The sequence below is a fragment of the Cynocephalus volans genome, chromosome 1, assembly GCF_027409185.1.
Source record: "Cynocephalus volans isolate mCynVol1 chromosome 1, mCynVol1.pri, whole genome shotgun sequence".
Lineage (NCBI taxonomy): Eukaryota > Metazoa > Chordata > Mammalia > Dermoptera > Cynocephalidae > Cynocephalus > Cynocephalus volans.
In genome coordinates, this window is record NC_084460.1 from 281,633,163 (window position 1) to 281,647,802 (window position 14,640).

General features: G+C 49.8%; 1 protein-coding gene across 7 annotated transcripts in view; it reads right to left on the reverse strand.

Moving 5' to 3' along the window:
* The window catches only part of TNS1 (tensin 1), a 119,186-nt gene that overhangs the window by 68,311 nt on the left and 36,235 nt on the right, over positions 1 to 14,640 (reverse strand). The window lies entirely within an intron of this gene.

The following is a 14,640-nucleotide window of genomic DNA, read 5'->3' on the forward strand; positions in this document are numbered from 1 at the left end:
TAACTCAGCTTCTTATTCCCAGGCCTCTCAAACCCCAAGATGCATGGGGCACGGGGACAGGACTCCTCAGGATATCTGCTCTTGTGAAGAAATGGTGAGAAATGCCATGTTGAAAAACAGTGAGTGTCAGAATCCAAGTTCTACTCCTGTCTAGCTGTGTAAACACTGGGAGGTTGCTTAACCGGTCTGTGCTTGTTTCTTCATCTACGAAATAGAAACAATACTACTCATTTCAAAGATAGTCATGAGAAGTAAAAGAAATTATGGGCACCTAACAGTATCTCATATATAGAGGTTGTATATAAAACGGGGTGGGGCATAGATTTTCCTCCTAGTCTTTAACCAAATCATTGGCTGGGAGAGCCAATTAATACAACCCTTAGGGAGGTCAATTTGGCAATATCTATCAAAATTATATATGCATATATTCTTCTGCCCAGCAATTCCACTTCCAGAAATTTGTCCTATAGATTTGCATAAATGAAAATGGTACTTGTACGAGGTTATTCACTACAGCATTTTTTGAAAATAGCAAAAGATTGGAAATAACTTAAAGGTCCATGTTACTTAAATACAATTTTAAAAAATACTAATTAATAAAACATAATGCGTATGTACAATAGAATGTTATGCAGCTGCAAAAAATGGGAAGACTCTATGTGCTATTATGGAAAGATCTTCACAATATGTCATTTGATGAAAAAGTTTAGGGTAAAAACCGAATCCTTACAATAGCTACCAGACCCTAAGTGATCTGGTCCCCATCTGACCTTTTCTCCTCTTACAACCTCCATTTCAGTCACACTGGTCCCCTTGCTGCTTCCAAAACATCTCGGGGGACTCCTGCCTCAGAACCTTTGCACTTGCTGTTCCCTCTACCCAGAATGCTCTTCCCCAGATCAGTGTTTCACTGCCCCCCCACCTCCTTCACGTCTTTACTCAAATATCCCCTTCTCGGTGAGGCCTGGGCTGACCGTCCTCTTTTAAAATTTTTTAACTCACCATTCCACCCCCCATTCCCAATCTCCCCTACTCTGCTCTATTTTTTCCAGAGCATTTATCACTTTCCAACATACTCTGTCATTTACTTACTATGACTTTTTTAATTTTTTCTATTGTCTGTCTTCCTCCAAAAGAATAGAATCACCACTGGGCAGGGATCTTTGTTTTGTTCACTCTAACGTCATCAGAATCTAGAACAGTGAGCGACGAGCACCTAGTAGGCATTCAATAAATAATTGTTGAATGAATGAGTTAATGTTGCTGAGGACAGCCCCTGTACCAAAGAACACAAAGGATTGGGTTTTTTCTTCTTCAATAGAGTGGAGCCAAGGTTATGCCCACAGTCACATCATTCTCCCTCTCCTGCATCCTAATATGTTTTCACAAATGCAGGAAGCTGTGATCCATAGACAGGCCAATGCTGATGACCCGTGCCAGGGAGGCAGGACCCATGAGCAGAGGGAATGAGTCACACATGGGAATGGAGTCTGGCATTTGGACGATGACAGAGAACAGGTTCACACACACACATACATATACACACACACCTGGTTCAGCATGGTAGGAGGAAAACTGGACGTGCAGCCAGAGATCCCGGTTCAAAGTCCAGCTTGAGAATTGGGATGTGAAAGGTGCACTGACTTATACTTGGGAAGCATTTTATAAAGTTCCACCCAAGGTCAGGTAGGGATATTAGTAAACTTTAATGCTTAGCGATGACTTACTGTATAACAGACACTGAGCTAAGCCCCCACATATTCTCATTTAATTTTCAACTTTTTAAGACAGGAGGTATTTTCCTTCTCCCCATTTTACAGGTGAGAACACCGAGGCTCAGAAAGGCTAACTGATTTTCCCAAGGTCAACAGAAGGCAAGAGGCAGAGCTGGAGCTTGACCCCAGGCAGCCTGAGTCCCAAGTCCATGCTCTCAACCACTGTGGTGCCTCCCAAGGACCTACCACCTCCCAAGGACGTGGGTTTCGTCCCTTCTTAGGCCAGTGTATGACACTATCCTTCTTGATTTTAATGGAGGCTGCCTTTTCTGAAGCTGTGTGAGCTCAGTGACTTTGGCAGGATTTTAGAAGGTCTCTTGCCAGGGAAAGGGGCAGAGAGAAGAAAGATTTATAGAGATGAATCATCCATGAGCAGCTGGAGAAATAGAGGGAGGGATATCATAAAAGAAAAAGGGACTGATCATTCGCCAGACCCCTGATCTATTGAAACTATTTCCTGTGGACCGTCTTAGAACTGTCCATGGGACAGAAAGCAGGGACTCAGAGAGTGGGAAGAGGGAGGGGCTCTGCTGCAGGAAGAAAGGGTGCCAGGGAGCGGGACGGAGGATGGGCAGATGCAGACAGGCTCCAGGGAGGATGCTGTCCCTCAAAAGCTGATGGAGAGATCGGCCCAAAAGCCGGGCCAGGACAATTAGTGAAGGAGCTAAACTTTGCCAATGAGCAAAACAGCCTCAGCTAGCATCTGTGCACAAGCCCCAGGCAAACTGCTGTGGACAGAGAGAAAGCGGGCCAGCGCCCTGCCTCTGAAGGCCTGAGAGCTCCACAGCAAGGAATGACCCAGAACAACCCAGAAAGAGAACCCTCCCCACCAAGGGCTGGATGCTGATGTGGGCTAACTGGGGAGGCCAGGCTGGAGGGCTAGCAGCCTTTAGGGGTGACATCAACCTGCCCCTGCCCAGGCAGGAATCTGAGCACTCGGTGGGGCATCCACAGACACGCAGCACAGGACTGAGGCAAGGAAAAGCCAGCCAGGCCACACGTCTCAGCCAAGTAGACCAGGGCAAGAAATGCGTGGGCACTTCAAAAAGTTCACAGAAAGAGTCGTATTATCTTTTCATTCTATTTTTCTGTGGACTTTCTGAAGTACCCTGCACAGGCTCTACGCAGTAGGGTTTTGTGTGCTTTCTTTTCTCTTAAACTCCTGGGAAAGGTTGTTTGTGAAACACTGAAAACAAAACAAAAGGGGACGGAGGCCCCGGCAGCCCCTCCACAGCACACAGGGAGCGGAGCCACAGGCCTGGAGCAGGCTGAGGGACAGCTCGGCCCCATGCTGGGTGTCTCTTCTCACCTTGACCCCTGGCTCCCCTGTGTCCAGCATCCCACTAAAAGCCTACCCACCCCACCACAATGTGTGAGGAAAAGCCAGTCAGACTTTATTGCTTTTCTTTCCCTCTGCTTTCTAGACTTGGAGCAATGTCGTTATGCCACTTTTAAATTTGAAAAACAATCCTGCTTTCAGTCATCTACCTCCCAGGACCTGTTTACAGGCAGTCCCTCTACAAAGCCATCCCCTCTGATCACCACCACCTTGGGAGCTGTGGTACCTGGCTGGAACCCTTCCCCATTGGGCTGTGGGTCAGAGTGGACACTGCCCTTGGCTGACACCACCCCCCCATTGTCTCCAGGCAACCCCAGGGCACACCTTTCTACACCCCTGGGGCTAGCACAGTGTCCACCACTGGTAGGCAATCAGTAAGTATCTGGGGAAAGAAAGGAGAGAGAAAAGGAGGGGAAGGAAGGAAGAAAGGAGGGAGGAATGATGGGTGAAAAGCAGCTTCAGGTGGGTAAGAAAAAGTATTCGATTAATGGAAGCTTAAATTTCTTTTCCTGGATATGATTAGAGCCAGTGTCTCGGATCCTGAAGGGTCCAGCTAGCTTGCACTTGTCTACAGTCTGGCAGGAGAGGACCAGGGGGGTGGCTGAGGGGGAAAGACTACACGCTCCCCCCTCCCTCCCTCCAGCTGGATATTTGAGCACAAGAGAGCAGACCGTGCTGGCCAAGAGCTCTGGGTCTGCTCTGAGTGTGGCTCTGGCCTTCCAACCTCCACCCGATGGCAGAGATTATGGAGGCCCAAAGGCACATTCACTCAGGAGGGTATCATTTACTGCATGTTCCATGCACAGAGACTGTGCCCCAAGCCTGCCAGCTGCCTCGCAGAGCAGGGCCAGCTGAGGGTCCAAGGGCATCAGGACAAACCCAGCCCCACCCGACGAGGAACAGCACTAAGCAGGTGGCAAGCAAATGCTGGGTCAGTGGTGCCATCTTCTTTACCCACAAGGTCAGGCTGGCCTTGCATTTGAATTCTCAGTACTTGGATTGTTTCAATAAGTCAGGAGAAGACTCCCCCCTTGGGGGAGGAGAAGGAACCCAGAATCCTCCTTGAGAAGCCACTCTATCCATGCCTCGGTTGCTATCTCTATGCAGATCGTCCCACATGGAGATCCACCTCCCTTGTGTCTCAGCATCTCTGCCCAAGAGAGCCAACCTCCCTGCCACAGGTGATCTCCCCTCTCACAGTCGGGAAGTTCTACCAGGTGGCTAACTCAAACCCCTCCTGCTGCAGTATAAGCCCTTGTTCCTATATGATGAACAGACCAAGGACAGAAGCTTTCAGTAGCAGCTTTGAATTTCTCCCCTGCCTGTCCTTCTCTCCACCCACCTTGAAGCCACAGGCCAGAAGGGCTGTCCTCTCCTGTAGCCGGCTTAGCATTTCCCAACCAAAGTCAGTTTGGGGCTGCAGCAACCAAACTTAGAAATTGATAGAGTTTGGGTATATTGTCCCCACAAAGCTCATGTCTAAATCTGATCTCCAATGTGGCAGTGATGGGGAGTGGATCCCTCATGAATAGATTAATACCTTCCCTGGGGTGGTGGGTAGTGAGTGAGTTCTCAGCTCTGTTAGTTCCTGTAAGAGCTGGTTGTTTAAAAGGACTCTGGCACCTTCTCTCTCTCTCTCTCTTCCTCTCACTACATGATCTTGCACTTGCTGGCTGCCTGCAACTTTCTGCCATGAGTTGAAGCAGCCTGAGGCCCACACCAGATGCAGCTGTCCCAGAATTGTGAGCCAAAGAAAACCTCTTTTCTTTATAAATTACCCAGTTTCAGGTATTCTATCATAGCAACACAAAAACAGACTAATACAGAAACGCACCCCCTAAAACCCTCTGCTCAGATACAAGTAGATGCATCACTCCAGGATTCTTGGGCCCTTTCCCTGGATTGTTTGAGACCACCTGCAATCTTGCAGTCCTCTCTCTTGACGGTTGCTCCCACGTCTTACTCAAAAGATCAGAAGGCAAGAATGTCAAACCCTGCAAGCATTCACCATGGGTTCTCCCCCACTGCCTCACCCAGAGTGGGCACAGGGACTGTTTTCCCCATGCCTAACTGCTTCACACCCAAGCCCAAGGGGCTACCTTCTCACTGCCCTCCATCATCCTGCCTGGGCCCCAGGGAGATGAAGGGAGACAGGACAACATTGCTGTCTGGGCTAGCTAGGAGGCAGAACTCATGGGCTCTTTTGTTGTCCTGCCATTCAGGGGTCTGAAACTCAGTCTCCCTCTCTGTATAAGAGGCAGGCTTTCCAGGCCAGTGAAGGCACCAGTCCTAAGGCTGGAAAGAGATCAGGCCAAACAGCCTAAAGCATTTCAGGCTATAGATGAATAGCCTTTTAAATCAAGATCATCCCTGACACTGTCTCCAGAACCCTCACGTTGGAATCCTGCCTTCACCATCTATTCAGGACACTTCCTCGGACAAGGTCCTTAACCTCTCTGTTACTTGCCTCAGTTTCCTCATCTATAAAATGGAAACACTATTTGTAACCAGATGTTAATATGGAAGTACTTAGGTCTCATGTGACAGAGGCCCCAGGACAATGAACACCACATTCCAAAAATAAGGCAGGAGACCACCATTAACAGCTTGCAAAAAGAAGTGACTAACATCAAGAAGTGAGAAGACCACCCACAGAAGGGGAGAAAATATTTGCAAATCATACATTTGATAACGGGCTCATTGCCAGAGTATATAAAGAACACTTAGAACTCAATAATAAAAGACAAAAAAAAAAAAACAATTTAAAAAATGGACAAAGGATTTAAATAAACATTTTTCTGCAGAAGATACATAATGGCCAATTAACACAGAAAAAGATGTTCAACATCATTAATTATTAGGGAAATGCAAATCAAGACCACAATGAGATGTCACTTCACAGATGGCTAGAACCCCAAAGACAGAAAGTAACAAGTGTTGGTGAGAATGTAGGGAAATTGACACCCTCATATATTTCTGGTTGGATTGTAAAATGATGCAGCCAGTTTGGGAAACAGTCCAGCAGGTCTTCAAATGATTAAACATAGTTACCATATGACCCAGCAATTCCACTCCTAGGTAAATACCCAGGAGAAATGAAAACATATGTCCACACAAAAACTGATGCATGGAATATTCATAGCAGCATTCTTTATAATAGCCAAAAAGTAGAAACAACGCAAATATTCATGAGCTGATACTGATGTTTGAGCAAACAAAATGCAGTATGGCCACACAACGGGATATTACTCAGCAATAAAAATGAACGACGTACTATATACACGACAACACAGATGAACCCGGAAAACATCATGCTAAGTGAGAGAGGCCAGTCACAAAAGACCACACATTGTATAACGCCGTTTACACAAAATGTCCAGAACAAACAAACCTATAGAGACAGAAAGTAGGCTGGGGCTGGGATTAGGGGGCAGAAATGGGGAGTGACTGCTACTGGTTATGAGGTTTCTTTTGGGGTGATGAGAATATTCTAAAATTAGATTATGGTGATAGTTGTACAAGCCTAAATATACTAAAACCCATTGAATTGCATGCTTTCGAAAGGTAACGTTATGGCATTAAATGATAGCAATTGAGCTGTTAAATCTTTCTGAAAAGGGAGAGATGGCCAAAAACTCTTTCGTGGCTCTAACCTGGACCCCCCCCCCTTCCAACCATATCAAGGGTATAAAAAGATCAGGAAGTGGGAGATGATAAGAGGAATTTGGAAGAGCTGTTTGGCTGCAAGTCCCACCCTGCTGAGGCACCTCCCTCCTCTCAGCAGGTCTGCCGGCATGGAGACAGGGCCCAGACTCAGAGGATGGGATCAGAGAGGAGGCTGCACCAGCCACCTCAGTCCCAGGCTTTGCTGAGGCCAGGAGTGCTGAAGGTCCCTGGTGGACCAAGGTGAGAGACAGCCAGTCTGGGCTGCCTCAGATCCTATCCAAGAGGGCCACCTGCAGGGGTGGAAGACTTCAGCAGGAGAGGCTGAAGGGAGCAAAGCAAGGGATGCCTGGGCTGAGGAAGGGGGTCCCGATTATCTGAACAGAGATGCATTCACCTACCCAAAGGGAGCAGTGAATGAAAGACTTTTGGAGAGAGGAAGAGGGTCTCCAAAACTCCCACAACCGTGTTACAGGAGAGAAACAGGCAGCATCTGATGCTTCTGGAATCTTCCACTGGCAAAGATCTCCAGAGTAACATCACCCATGCCTCTGTCTCTACACAGAGCATGCCTGTGCATCCTCACAATGGTGCCAGGCAAGCAAGAATATTCTGGAATGTTTGTCCTTTCCTCTCTTCCTAACCCTAAATACATAATTCAGGAGAAAAGAGAGAAAACCTACTGAGCCCCCTACACACACACACACACACACACACACAAGGCTGGGAGACAAGTAGGAGCTGACAAGGGGAAGGAACTAACTCTGAAGGAAGCACTAAGTTCACTGGCACTGGGCATATTTATGACATCATCACTGTCATCACCATCATCATTAGGGTTTTAGAGCTGAAAAGTACCTTCTGGAATCTGTCCTCCTCAATTCCCAGATGAGGAAACTGAGAACCAGAGAGAGGAAGTAACTTTTCCAAGGTCACACAGTAAGCTGATGTCAGAAGCAAGTCTCCCGACTCTCAAGAGTGGGGCTCCCAGTACAGAGCAAGCTATAGATGGTTCCCAGAGAGTAGAGGGGCAAAGGGGGCTTTTCTTTAACAGGAGAGGACAGGTACACGTTCAAAATCACTTCTGTATCATCAGTCCTCCCGCACTTCAATAATAATAATACACACAAATTATTGTCGGCACACTACATACCCAACACTCTATTGTTCACATTTCATGTATATGACCTCAGTGAATCTCAAACAACAGTCCCATAAGGAAGGTACTGTTATTGTACCCATTTTACAGATAAGGCATCTGGGTCTCAGACAGGCAAAGTAATTCGACCAAGGAACACAGCTATAAACAATAGAGCCTAGAACCAGATCTTCTGATTCTAGATCCCACAGTCATAATCCTTATACTAGCGATTAGTCTCTTGAACCTTATTTCCAGCTCTTCACCTTCCCTGTACAACTTACCTGCTCCCTTTGAAGTTAGGCATGTATGGGTGGCTTGTTTTGCCCAATGAAATATGAGCAGAAGAAAAGGCAAGGGCACTGTGCAAGTCAGTGTCCTCTTCCCCTGGCTGCAGCAATGACAGAAGCCACCCTCAGCCTACAATACCTATGATGAACAGAGGCCCCTGCCAACCCACACTGGACACATAGCATGGGCAAGAACTGTGCTTTTGCTGGGTTAAGCCACTGAGAACGTGGGCTGTCTGTTACTGCAGCACAACCCAGCCTCTGCTGACAGGTACGATCACTAAGCCACGCCGCTTCCCACTCCAGGCTGCCGAGTTGGGAAGGTCTGAGACGGAAGCTCAACAGGCCCCTCTTAGCTTCTCCCAAGTCACAAAAAGAAACAATGATTGAGCTCAAAGAACTGGAGAGAAATACAGTCTACTCCAACCCTCTCGTTTTATAGGGAATAAAGACCTACGGAGAAGAAGTTACCAAGGACACCCAGAACCCAAATCTCCTGCCTCGCAGGCTAATGTCTGTCCATGTCTGTCTATCTCTCCACGTCTCTCATCTAATTCTCTCTCCTTCTCGTTGTCTCCCTGTTTTTGGTATCTCTTTCCTCTCTCAAAGATAATCAGAGTCCTTGGTCAAGCCCAGCGCATGAGAAGTCCCCACATACCAGAGATTCTGAGGAGAGGGAGGGCACCCTAAAGACTGAAGGCTGTCCCTCACAGACCCTGAGGGCAGAGAAGCTTGGGCACAAAACCAAGCCCCCTTGCCACCAGCTCCGGGCTCTGGGGTGACTGCCCATGGCAACGAAGGAAGGGCTGGTAGGCACCAGGCAGGAGAAACAGGGAGGTGGGTGGACACTAGTCCCCCTGCCATTGTCAACCAGGCCAAGGGACATGTCATTCTGTCCCTTCATCCTGTCTTCCAGCCCTGAGCAATCTGCGTCTCTACCCCTCATTTGCCCAGCTCCAGCCACTATTCCCCGTCCACTTTCAAGTTATGAGAAAGTAAACAACTCAGGGCCGGCCCGTGGCTCACTTGGGAGAGTGTGGTGCTGACAACACCAAGGCCACAGGTTCAGATCCCATATAGGGACCGGTTAGCTCACTTGGGGGAGCGTGGCGCTGACAACACCAAGTCAAGGGTTAAGATCCCCTTACTGGTCATCTTTAAAAAAAAAGAAAAAGAAAAAGAAAGTAAACAACTGGATGGCTAGGAGGTCAGGGAAGGGTAGGAGAGGAAGGGTGGCGAACAGTTAGAAATGAGGCAACTCAGGCCTGGCCGGCCCCTGAGCCACTCAGAGGCGGGGCTGCCATATCGTTTGGTCTTGGGGCTTGCTTCCGAGAAGGCTTCCTGGAACCCTCTGGAGGAATTTGGAGACTGCTCTGTGCAGCATAGGCAAAAACATAGCCCCATTCCTACCCGTGAGGAGCTGGCATCTGGGCATGGGGCTTCAGGACTCAGGCCAAAGAGCTAATGGGGCTCTTGGAGGCTGCAAAATGTGGTGTCAGCCAGAGTGCTGAGCTGGCAGGCTCCACACCAGACCGGAGAGAGACAGCTACAAGGAGGAGGCTGGTGGGGACCAGACCTCTCCCACCACCCACCCTAGACCCTCACTTTCTCCTCATTCAGGACCCCAGGCCTAGGGAAGCCAACTGTATACAACCCAGAATAATCCTTCCCAGGAGTGATGGGCCCCCAGACACATGTTGAAGTCCTAACCCCTAGTATCTCAGAATGTGACTGTATTTGGAGAAATGATTTTTAAAGAGGTAATTAAGGTAAAATGAGGTCATTAGGGTGGAACATACTCCAATATGACTGATGTCTTTGTAAGAAGAGGAGATCAGGACACAGGCATGCACAGAAGAAAGACCATGTGAGGACACAGAGAGGAGACGGCATCTACACGCCGAGGAATGAGGCCTCAGGAGAAACCAACCCTGCCGGCACGTTGAGCTCAGGCTTCCAGCCTCCAGAACCAGGAGAAAATACATTTCTGTTGTTTAAGGCCCCCAGTCTGTGGTGCTTTGTTATGGCTGCCAAGCAGACTAATAGGCTTCGCACAATGGCCATCAGATTTATCAGAGAGGACGGATGAGCCAAACAGTCCCCAAACATTCATCGCCAGCACAGCCTTGGTTCCCTACACAGAGGCAAGACTGTCCCTTTTCCCTCTTTCCATGATTCTTTCCTGGACTTGTCCCACAGTAAAATGTGCTGCCCTGTGCGGCAGTGAGCTCTCTGTCACCACAAGCATTTGAGGAGTTGGACAGCCATCACAGAGGAGCCACTGAACTTGGGGATGGGAATCGAGGGCTGATAGGCTGAGCTCCAAGGGAGGTGGGAGGGCTTTGGAGCCAGACAAACCTGGATGCAAATATCAGCTCTTAAGTCATGACCCTGGGGGAGATCACAAACCTCTGCCCACTTGCTGTGTCTCCAACCAGACAACGGGGTTGGTACAGCCTGAGCTGAGCTGACGCTGAGGTGGGTTCCATACCTGGGGTTCTGCCCCTTTGGCAGGTCCCTTCTCTCCTGGCCTCGGTGTTCTCACTGTGGCAGGGGGGCTTTGGCCTGGGCTGCCCCAGCCTGGGAGGTCAGCCTGCAGAGAACCAGAAGTCCCCACGTGGATTTTTTCCCTACACTTTGCTGCTGAGATTGATCAGGGATGTCATGAGGGAGTGAGAGGACTTTAAGTGTCACAATGCCACACACCCTAAACTTGAGCTTGGAGCTGGGGGGAGGGAGCAGGCTGAAGGCAACAAGGAAGGGGTTAAACACAGAGTAGTTCCTGAGACCTTTTTTAAGCAGGGTCACCAGGAGGGCTTCCTGGGTAGCCAGGAGCTCTGAGCCCAGTGCTGGCCACCCCTCACTGCCCAGAGAGGGGTGAGGTGGGGACACAGGTCACTTGAGAGGATGCAGGCCAGAGATGATATCTGCTCTCAACTGCCTGGTTCAGTGTCCCCTGGCCTCCTCTCCGAGTCACCTGGGGGATTCCAGAGGGATTGACCTGACCTCTCCAAACCCTCTCCTCCACCAGGCCAGAAACAGGAGAGAGAAGAGGTGGCCACTTCCAGAAATGGTCCCATCTCACCCTAGACACACTACTCTCTGCATGTTTGGAGAGGCCAGCCCATCACCAGGGCATTCCTCAGTGAGTGGCCCACATCCTCCTCTGTGGGGCAAGAGCCAGGCAGGGGACTCGGCCATTGCCTACACTGAAGTTTTGCTAAATGCTTGCTGGAGGCCAGCTTCATGGGCTCTGGGTGCTATACTCCATGCACCACCACCTCGCTACCCCTCTCTCCTCCCTTAAGGGTCCAGGGTAAGAGGTGGGGGTCAGACACTAACCCAAACTTAGCAGGGACTCAGGTATTGCCAAAGACACAGATGCCCAGAACAGGCCCCTGGGGACGCTTGCCAACCCAGGACACACAGTGGGCAGCACTGTGGCTCCACACCCGGATCTGCTCTGGACTGACTTGGCAACCTTGGGCTGGTTACTCAACTCCCGTGTGCCCACCTCAGAGGGTGGCTGTGAGTGTGAAATGAGATGATGATGATCAAGTTCCTGGAGCTGAACATGGTAAATCCAGGCCCCTTCCCTTAGTAGTGTCTGCAGGCCTCCCACTGGCAGCCCCTCCTCAGGTGGGTCTTGCTGCCTACAATGTGCACAGAATGATTTGTTGGCTCAGTCCCATTTTACAGCAGAGCAAACTGAGGCCCCAAGGGATGGCATTTGGTCTAAGGATTTGAAGCCAGGTCATTTGGCTCTGGAGGCTGTGTTCTTAACCCCTAAACTAGACTGCCTCTTATAAAAGTTGCTATAATAATCCAGTATAGTGGGTAATATTACTGTCCCAAATTTGCAGATAGGGAAACTAAGACAGCAGAAGGGCTAAACAACTTGACCATGGGCATGAGCTGCAAGGGGAGGCCTGGGATCTGAGCCAGGTGGGCCAGCTCTAGAGCCCACTCTTGCCCTGCACTATAGCACCTCATGGCTGACCTGTCTTGCCTGCTCTAGGACCTCTGCAGGAGCGGGCAATGCCATCTTGAGCACCATTTCACCCCATGAGATGATCTTCCCTAGACCTAGGATCTCTCCAGTGAATGGCCAAGTCCCCTCCCAGGCTCCAGCTGGAGCCATCTCCTGAGTACCCTGGAGTCTTGGGGGCTAGGCACCCTTAGCCCAGCTAGCACGTGGGGAAACGGAGGCACAGGGACTTGCCCCCAACTAGGAAGACAGACCCAGGTCCCCTGTTTCCCTCTCTTGAACATTAGCCAGAGGAAAGTGCTTTTCACCTCTGGGACCCAGAATCTAGAGCCTTCCAGAAGTGCCTCCAGCCAGGAGCAGGATACAGTCACTGCTCCTGCCCCAGGGCTGGTCCTGGCTTGTTCTCCTGTCCCTGGGACGATGCAGCTCAGTGGCAGGCAGCAGGGAGCACACAGTGGGAGCAGAGGGTGTGTTCTCGCTGGTGACCACCCAGCTGCACAGCACCCAGCCCAGGCCCAGCCGTCCCCAGGGTAGTCCAGGAAAGAGGACAACAGAGCCATACACTGCCCCCTCCAGGCAGAGGGCCGGCTTCCCAGCCTCCAGACAGCAGCCCCTCTGTCCCTGCAGGATGGACTGACCTTTAGCTGGCAGAAGGTCCTGCTAGTTCCATCCCCTGTCTGGTGAGCAGAGGAAGAGCTGGGGGCAGGAGGAGAGTGGGGCCTCCCATGCCTACCCTTCTCGCCTCCTGGTGCCCGGGCCTCCTGTTGCTCAGACCATCTCTCCTTCCTTCTCTCATGGCCACTCCATCCCAAGGCCCGTCTTTCCCACATCTGCTTCTTCTTGCCCTTAATTATTTCACTTTTATTTGCCTGGCACTTTGTAGTTTACTAAATGTATTTACATTTATCATCACATTGAATCTGCACCAGCGAGAGATGGGGAGACATTAAAAATTCCTCCAAATGGCCAAGTGTTCTTGTTAAAAATGCAAAACTCCCCAGAACAATGAACAATTAAGCTGGCAGCCATTGGTACCTCAGAACTAATCCATTTCATCGTCTGCTTCCTCCTCAGCCACTCGGCACAAGCAGATGGGGGTGCAGGCAGGAAGAGAGTGCTTTGGGGGGGGCAGCTTCAGCAGGGTGGGGAAGACCTTGGGGGTGTCTCGGGCAATCTGTGGGTGCTGGGCCCCTAGGAGGAGGAGAAAAAACCCCAGGAAGAGGGCGGGGGACTAAGGAAGGCATGAAGACAAGCCATTGACTTTGCAATGCTGCACATAAAGAACGTGCTCTCCGTGAGCCCCCAAGTTCTAGTCCAACCAGCCTCCCTTGTCCCCCCATCTCTGAAATCTACTGCTCATTCTGGTGCTTCCAAGGTCAGAGGGAGAATCTTTATTCAGGAAAAGGCCTAAAAGGCTCTCACAGTGGAGTCATCAAATCCAAAATCTTGGAGAGGGAAGCAGGAGACAGGGTGATGCTGACGAAAGAGGCCAGGGTGATGTCCACAGGCCTCGATCTGCCTGACCCACCTCTGCCGTGTATGGCCCAGAGTTCCCTGCCCAGTACTGGCTTCAGCTGGGAGGAGAAGCCCATCGTTGAAAGGGCACATTCTGGGTCGTGGGGGTAAATCAGGAGGTCCTGCCTTTGGAGAGGTCTCAGTTACCCCAACTGAAAACAGATGGAGGATGGGCCAGACTGTCCTGAGGTTCCTCCCAGCTCCAATATTCTGTAGTCCTATGACCAAATCAGGAAACCAAGGCTGTGGCCAAACCCAGACAAGGCATCTCAAGAGTTCCTGGGCATGCTCACTTTCTGGGACCCCACCTTACACCCCATCACACATATTCAAATGAACCACATAAATACATAGACCCATATATAACTCTCAGGAGTTGACCTGAGTTGCAGTTGACCATTTGACATAATGTTAGCTTTTGTAGCTAAATTAAACACATATTAATTTCCATTCTGCAGCTTTCTTTTCAAATTCCAGAGCCTATTGGTTTGTTTCCAGCTCTCAAACATTTTCGTTGGCTATTGATGAAAGCTCATAGGCCCTAGATGCTGCATCTACGGTATTAGTGCACTGATCCCAGAGAACTCAGGCAGGGAGCCTGAAGAAATCCAACAGTGGGTTTAAAACAAAGATAATAAATGCTGTGTTTGCAGCACGGAGGGTATCTCAAGCTCCACTCAAGGCCATCTCCTCCAAGGAGCCCTCCTGACCACTCCAGCTCTCAGGAATCCCTCCTTGACAATCTCAGAGCACTCACTTCCGTGAGACTTATTTGGCAGCAATGGTGCACTCCCATGACACCCCCGTGTGGCCATTTTGCTGCATTCTTTGGCTTTGTCCTCATTATTATCTAACATATTCATATATATGCCTTGTCTTCCCCTACTGAACTGCGAGCTCTCAGAGGTGCCTTGGACATCTCTTCTGCCTCC